General features: G+C 47.4%; 1 non-coding gene across 1 annotated transcript; it reads right to left on the bottom strand.

Moving 5' to 3' along the window:
• Positions 1-6064: 6064 nt before the first annotated feature.
• On the bottom strand, positions 6065-6137 carry trnak-cuu (transfer RNA lysine (anticodon CUU)). The gene has a single exon. It is a non-coding gene; the product is annotated as a tRNA-Lys (tRNA).
• Positions 6138-7697: the final 1560 nt, after the last annotated feature.

The raw sequence follows: 7697 nt of genomic DNA, 5'->3' as shown, positions 1-7697 counted from the left end.
GGCTCAGAAATGGAAGGAAATTTGTTCAGAACCTGGGTACATAAGGCCTCATCGTCATGTGATAGCGCTCGGATGGTATCCCAGTTCTAGCCGATTTTGCCCAGCCAGCTCCTTCCAAGCACTGTGGGGCCATCGCCCGGGACAATCCAGAGTGGCAGTTTGTGCACCGTGCCCTCGTAGGTGACCTTGACCATGGCGCTGCCCAGGATAGTGGTAAGCTCTTTGATGTACATTCTCAGTTTCGTGTGGATGGGGCTTCGGGCTGGTCTGAATGCCTTGTTGCACCACAGTCTCTCAAACATATTTTTACTCCCGATGGATTGGCTAGCGCCAGTGTCTAGTTCCATGGTTATGGGTAAGCCATTCAATTTTACATTTAGCAGTTTAGGTGGACATTTCGTCGAAAAAGTGTGCACCCCGTGTACTTCAGCATTTGCCTCCTCTCTCTGAGGCTCGAAATTTCTTTGATCCACCATGGACCGATCTTCCTCTGCCACATGGTGGTTAGCAGGTATTGCAGAGCTTGCAGCTCATTCGCAAGGCCGTTGGAGATGCCCCTTTCTTCCACAGCTCTTGCAAACATACCCTTTGAAGCGGCATGAATAGGGTGAATGGAAGCCTCCACAACGCCAACAAGGTGTCAATTGCCTTGCATTCATCCTTTGTTGGGGACTCTGAGTCATCTGGGTCACCTGAGGCCTGCTGAAAGTTGCAGACTCGTGGTTTCTGCCCTGTACATGTCTGCTGACAAACACAGTTCCACTTAATTTATGAAGATTGATAGCACTTGTGTGCTGAGAGGTTTGTTTGGTGTTATCACTGGTGGACATAAATACCTGTGTTATCGCAATGACCTTACTGAGGGCCGGTGTCTCTACAGCCAAAAGCTTTCGTAGGATGGTCTCGTGGCCAATGCCCAGTACAAGAAAGTCTCTGAGCATTTGCTCCAGGTAGCCATCAAAGTCGCATTATCCTGTAAGTCGCCTTAGCTCAGCGACGTAGCTCGCCACTTCCTGATCTTCAGATCGCTGGCACGTGTAAAACCGATACCTCACCAATGCACGCTCTCCCTCGGGTTATGATGCTCCCGAACCAGTGTACACAGCTCCTCATACGACTTATCTGTGGGTTTCACTGGAGCCAGAAGATTCTTCATGAGGCTGTAGGTCGGTGCCCCACAGAATGTGAGGAGGACCGCTCTCCTTTTGCAGCACTTCATTCTCCGTCCAGCTCATTGGCTACAAAGTACTGGTCTAGCCATTCGACATAGGATTCCCAGTCCTCACCCTCCGAGAACTTCTTCAGGATGCCAACAGTTTGCTGCAAGTTTGTGTTGGATTCGTATTCTCGTCGCCAGTTATTGTGGTCCTAACACAGATGATGCTGCACACAGGGAGGATAAGTAAGAGTGACCTCAGTCTTTCATAAGACACTCCAGAGTGAGAAGCTCGCCTTAGGGGCCGGCTTCCATACAGTGCTCCCAAGTCGTGCTGGGATCCCTTGGGACTTCAGGGGATGAGCTCCCTGGTGGCAGAACATGGGATTGCATGCTTTACAGATACACAACACATACATTGCCTCAACTTTGATTTCTGCCAACATCCCTTGTGTTTAACATTCGCCGCACCTCCGCCACGAACTCTCACCGTTCCACCACCACAACCTCTCGTCACTCCTCCACCACGACTTCTCACCGCTACTCCACCACGACCTCTCACCGCTCCTCCACCACGACCTCTCACCGTTCCAACACCACGATCTCTCACCGCTCTTCCACCACGACCTCTCACCACTCCTCCACCACGACCTCGCACCGCTCCTCCACCACGACCTATCATCGCTCCTCCACCACGACCTCTCACCGTTCCTCCACCACGATCTCTCACCGTTCCACCACCAAGATGTCTCACCGTTCCTCCACCACGATCTCTCACCGTTCCTCCACCACGATCTCTCACCGTTCCTCCACACTAACCTTCGAGTTCCTCCGCTGTACCTGGGTCCCGCCGATGTTCCTGCCCATGCACCAAACGGCGACCTGGGTTTTTATGACGTGCAGCAGAGCAGGTCTCCAGCCGTCCTCGTTAACCCTTGCCACTGGACCAAGACCTCGCTCTGTCAAGCCCGTGTGGTGGCTGGTGTGCAATGGTCACACCACATTAAAACCATCCACCCACAGGCATCTTCCACCCTTTGATTGGAGTTCAGGCCTGCAACATCGGGTCCTTCATTGAAACACCTGTTAACCCATGTGGAAGTAAGCCTTACTCGTTCGAGGATCTACCTATGATGATGATGATGATGATGTGTGGGACCTTTCCAAATGCCTGCTGGAAACCATCAGTTTAAATCTAGTAAGACCCGTCCCTTGATTCAGTTTTCACTGACCTTGCCTTAGGAAGGCTATATTGGCTTTGGAGGGAGCACTGTGTCGGTTTCCCATAATGATACCTGGATTCCAAGGTTTACATTAAGATACGAGATTACACCCACTGGAAATTACAGGGTCTAGCAGTGATTTGATCAAAATTTTCAAGATAATAAGGGAGCAGATAGATTAGGTGGAGAGAAATGATTCCCGCTGGTTGGGGAGTACCAGACTAGGGGCCATAGTCTAAACATTAGAGCCAGACGTTTCAGGAGTGAAATTCGGAAACATTCCTACACACACATGGTGGGAGAGGAATGGAACTCCCTTCTGCAAAGGGCAGTTAGTGCGGGGTCAGTTGTTCATTTTACATCGCATTTTGACCAAAATTATTAAGGAATATGGGACATAGGTGGGTATATGGAGTTTCGTCACAGATCAGCCATGATCACATTGAATGGCGGAACCGGCTCGAGGGGCTGAATGGCCTCCTCCTGTTCCTGTGCAACAGGCTCGAGGGGCTGAATGGCCTCCTCCTGTTCCTGTGTAACAGGCTCGATGGGCTGAATGGCCTCCTCCTTTTCCTGTGTCACAGCCTCTAGGGGCTGAATGGCCTCCTCCTGTTCCTGTGTAACAGCCTCGAGGGCCTGAATGGCCTCCTCCTGTTCCTGTGTAACAGGCTCGAGAGGCTGAATGGGCCTCATCCTGTTCCTGTGTAACAGGCTCGAGGGGCTGAATGGGCCTCCTCCTGTTCCTGTGTAACAGACTCGAGGAGCTGAATGGGCCTCCTCCTGCTCCTATGTAACAGGATCGAGGGGTTGAATGGGCCTCCTCCTGTACCTGTGTGTAAGGTCTGGGAAACAAAGGGAGGTGATATGAGAAAACATAAACTAAATGGTATTATGTTAAAAGGGAAGTTGAAGAATTGAGTGATTTACACACATAAATGTTTGAAGCTGGGTAGATAAGTTGCTAACTTGTTTTAAAAGAATACAGGGCCCTTGGCTTTATATGTCGTGAAATGGAGGACACCAGCGAGGAAGTTATACCATACCTTTTCAATCCCGGTTTAGGTCTCAGTTGGAGAACTGTTTACAATTCTGAGCACCACAATTTAGGAAGGATATCAAGGCATTGGAGAGAACGTAAGAAATATATAAGAAACATTTTCTGTTGTTGTTGAAGACACAAACACAGGCATTCATCGAGAATCAACCTGCAGGTTACCACATATAACAAAAGAGAGCCAGAGAGACTGACAGAATCGGGAAACACCGGCAAATAGACAAGAGATATTGACAAGGACTGAAAGAACTTTGCGATCAGAAAATTGACGACCCAGCTGTGGTTAATGACACGGCTTTTGATGATTGATCTCCTTACAAGCCTTGAAATTCAGGAGAACCGGTTTCGTGGTATGAAGCTCGAGATAAACACACGGGGCGATGCCAACAGGCGCCAGGCAGCAATCAGCGACCGGAAGATGCAACTTTTGCAGGCCCGGCTCATTCAGTCGGCATAGTATTAGACTTTTAATCTCCGGGTCGTGGTATCGAGCCCCATGTTTGGTGAATTATTTTCCTTCAACATTTATGGTGCTTTCACAGGAAAACATCATTAATGAACCCACAATCTTCATTTGCACAATGAAAGAAATGCGAACTGAGGGAGAGTTGTTCATTTGATCATTTGTTCTGCATAAGAACACAAGAACCAGGCACAGGAGTCGGCCATTTGTCACTTCGAGCCTGCCTTCTTTTGCACTGAAACAAATTATAACCGTGTTTTTAAATTCGCAGTGCGAGATATTTGGAGGGCACATTTCAATGTTTCACAAAACCATTCCTTTCGCTACAGCCACCCAGGATCGATTCCCGGTTTGAGAAGTAACTTTGATATCGTTGTTTATCATTGAAGTGGGGTCAGTTTATTAAGTTCGATGGATCTCCCAAAGCACTTTGAGAGTGGTGTCCAAACAAATGAGTTTGTAATTAAAAACACTGAATGTCAGGAGCTGGATTTGAACCCACATCACCAGAAGAAACTGAGAACTGAACACAGCACCTTAGACCGTTTGGCCATCCTGACTGTTAGATACTACAGTTGGAAGTTATTACTCTGGAATGTTTCAGACCGGACACTTGTTCAGTGTTACTGGAAGGACCAATGACCGGGATATTCTCTCCCCCGGGGTTTTCCTGAGCATGTGCTCGGTGGATGGGGCTTTCGTCCGGGTCCGAGGTAGCTTGCATCATGTGACAATGCACACCGGACTGCACTTGTTCCATTTTATCGCACATTAGTTTTTGGTTCAAAAAATATATCAGAAAGGAGACATGAACCCACATCTTCAGAGGAGACAGTGACCTGAACCCAGAACCTTAGACCGCTAGGCCATCCTGATTATTCGGTGTTGGGTGTGGCCACTTGCAGGTTGATTTTGAACTTTTGTGTCCTGTCACATGAAATAAATGAGGGCAGCAGGCTTGTCTCTGCCTGACACCGGGGAAACAGTGATACAGACATTGCATTGTGTTCAGGTTTAATCACAGCAATATCCGCAGTCAGGAGCTGAAAAGGACGAAGAGCTGAAAAAACACAAGAAAAAAGCAAAGAAATGTCAGCAATTGTGGTAAACTCTTTAACGTGTTTCCTGCTCGTTTAGTGATACGGTGCTCACAGAGGGAGCCCGGATGCAGAAAGTAAATCTTTCATTCAAAATCTTTAAAATAATGACATGCAACAAATTAAACTGTGTGTCGGGGGATGGGGATGGGTGAAGATTATTTGTTTTATTCCCCATTCATTAACCGACAGCGTTGTTTTGTAGAATTGCAACTGAGGGACAGTGGAAACTTCAATAACTGAACTTTAACTATTTAAGGATTTTGAATCATTGATGAAGTTTTCTCCCCTTACTGACTTTACTCACTCTGTATATTGGAGACTGGTTTAAAATGTTCAGTGCTCATGCGAAAAGGAACCGGGGGCGACTTTTGTTCAATTTATTTCACGGCAAAAATAGTCTCCAAAATAATGTTTCCACCCGTGCTCGAACGGGGTACCTTTCGCGTGTAAGGCAAAACTAACAACTGCTACACTACAGGGAAAGTAATCTTAGGAATATAACCCGAGCTTTAACCGACACAGCTGGCCGAAACGTCAGGAGCTGGTTTTACGAGAATAGAATGAAGGTGCTATATTTAAGAAGGCTGTGAGTGTGGCAGGAATTGATCTCGTGTTTCCCAAACTTCACCCATAGGAACAGGAGATGGCCATTTAGCACCGAGTGGTTATGATCTGGGATGCACGTCTTGAAAGGGCGGTGGAGGCAAATTCAATCTTATTTTCAGACGGGAGTTGGATAATTTTCTGAAGGAAAAACAATTGCAGGGCTACGGGGAAAGGGTGGGGGAATGGAACTCGCTGAGAGTCGGCACGGGCTCGTTGGGCCGAATGTCCTTCCGTGCTGTAACCATTCCATGATTCGATAAGTTATTGGCACATTTCATAGTGTGGGTGGGAGCACAACATTGCAAAGGGACATGGATTGAGTCAAAAAACTAGAGGCATCTGATTCAGGAGATTCGCGGGGAGTGGAAATTTCGGAGTTTAATGACTTTGAAAGGAACATTTTTGTTTTGTGCCGTTTCGGTCAGAGGTTTTCCATGAAAGCAACATGAAATGAAAAGAAATCGCCCAACGTGGGGCTCGAACCCACGACCCTGAGATTAAGAGTCTCATGCTCTTCCGATTGAGCTCGCCAGGTTTCTGACCAACACACGTTTTTATCACTCATTGCAGCCAGGCGCCTGTTGGCTCTGCCCCAGATGTTAAAACTTGCTGTTGAAGAACTGACAGGGTCTTCTTCAATGGTGGACCAGGCTCGAGGGGCCGAATGGCAAACTCCGGCCCCTAATCCGTATGTGTTTATGTTTACGTCTTTATGCGGAGCTCCTTCAGAGTGAACGAGCCAAAGGAGGACAGCGGAAAAGTTACAAGGACAACCTCAAAGCCTCCCTGGTGAAGTGCAACATCACCACTGAACCTGGGAGACCCTGGCCGCAGACAGCCCGAGCTGGAGAAAGTCCATCCAGGAGGGCGTTGAGCTCTTTGAGGCTCGATGCAACGATAATGAAGAGACCAAGCGCAGGCAGCGGAAGGAGCACGCGGCAAACCAGACCCAACGACCCCTTCCCTCGACGTATGTCTGTCCCACCTGTAACAGGATCTGTGGCTCTCATATCGGACTGTTCAGCCATCAAAGGACTCAATTTGGGAGTGGAAGAAAGTCCTCCTCGATCCCGAGGGACTGCCTCTGATGGTGTCAATGATTTGCGTGTGAGGCGAACGTGTTAACCGCTACACTGCGGAAACATCTCCACTTTCAGCACCAGATTACCAGAATAAAACCCAATGTGATCGGGAGAAAATGTCCTCATATGCTCAGACCAAAATATATCATATGACTATAGAATTTTATGAATTAATAAATGATGTTTAAATCAATGCTTCTATTTTTTTTACACAGTAGATGCATAAAGATGTGTAAAAGAGATGAACTATTTTTTTTATAAGGTTTTGAATTAAAAGTACAATTTCCCTGACCGGGAATCGATCCCGGGTCGCAGACGTGAGAAAGCAGCTCCGTAACACAGGACTCTGTGCTCTGCGGGCTGTTCCCAGGGACACACACCGAGACAGACATCAACTGCTGCTGGAGGGCCATCAACTCAGTCAAAGATGCTCTTTGGTCTTGCCGAAACTTGCTGCTCTTCCAGAGCAAGGAGATGTCCACCTCTGCGCGTTGCAGACTGGCGCAATCCAATATCCAGGATTACGTGCTGAGGGACGCACTTAAAAGTGGTGCAGTTGCCGCAAACGCAGGGTGGGGAAGGGCCACAGTTTAAAGCCCTTCTGACACGGTAAACCCCGGGGCAGGAATCAATATAAAACTCCCCTCGGGCCGTACTTGTAACTTCTTTATTGTGTAAATGGAGCACCATGATCTGTAAACACATCTGTAGTGCCATGTACAATGTAAGGTCTGTTTCGTGATGCACGTTGAAAAAAAGTGTAAATGTACCGTTACCCATTCCATGTACTGTACAGTGACACGTGTGATGTAATTTGTTGAATGTACTACAAGGTATCCCGTATTGTACCGAATTGTACTGGAACTGAAAAGCAAGGATATATATCGACAGGAACTGCCGTCAGAACCCAAATGTAGTGTATGGGATTACTGACCGCAGCTAAATGTACTGAACTGCTTTCGAATGTACTGTACAAATTTTGATATGAATAAAGTATTTTTTTAAATAAAAAA

Source organism: Pristiophorus japonicus, unplaced genomic scaffold, assembly GCF_044704955.1.
Source record: "Pristiophorus japonicus isolate sPriJap1 unplaced genomic scaffold, sPriJap1.hap1 HAP1_SCAFFOLD_47, whole genome shotgun sequence".
NCBI classification, from domain to species: Eukaryota; Metazoa; Chordata; class Chondrichthyes; family Pristiophoridae; genus Pristiophorus; species Pristiophorus japonicus.
The sequence above is the reverse complement of the archived record's forward strand: the minus strand, read 5'-3'. Positions and strand labels throughout refer to the sequence as shown.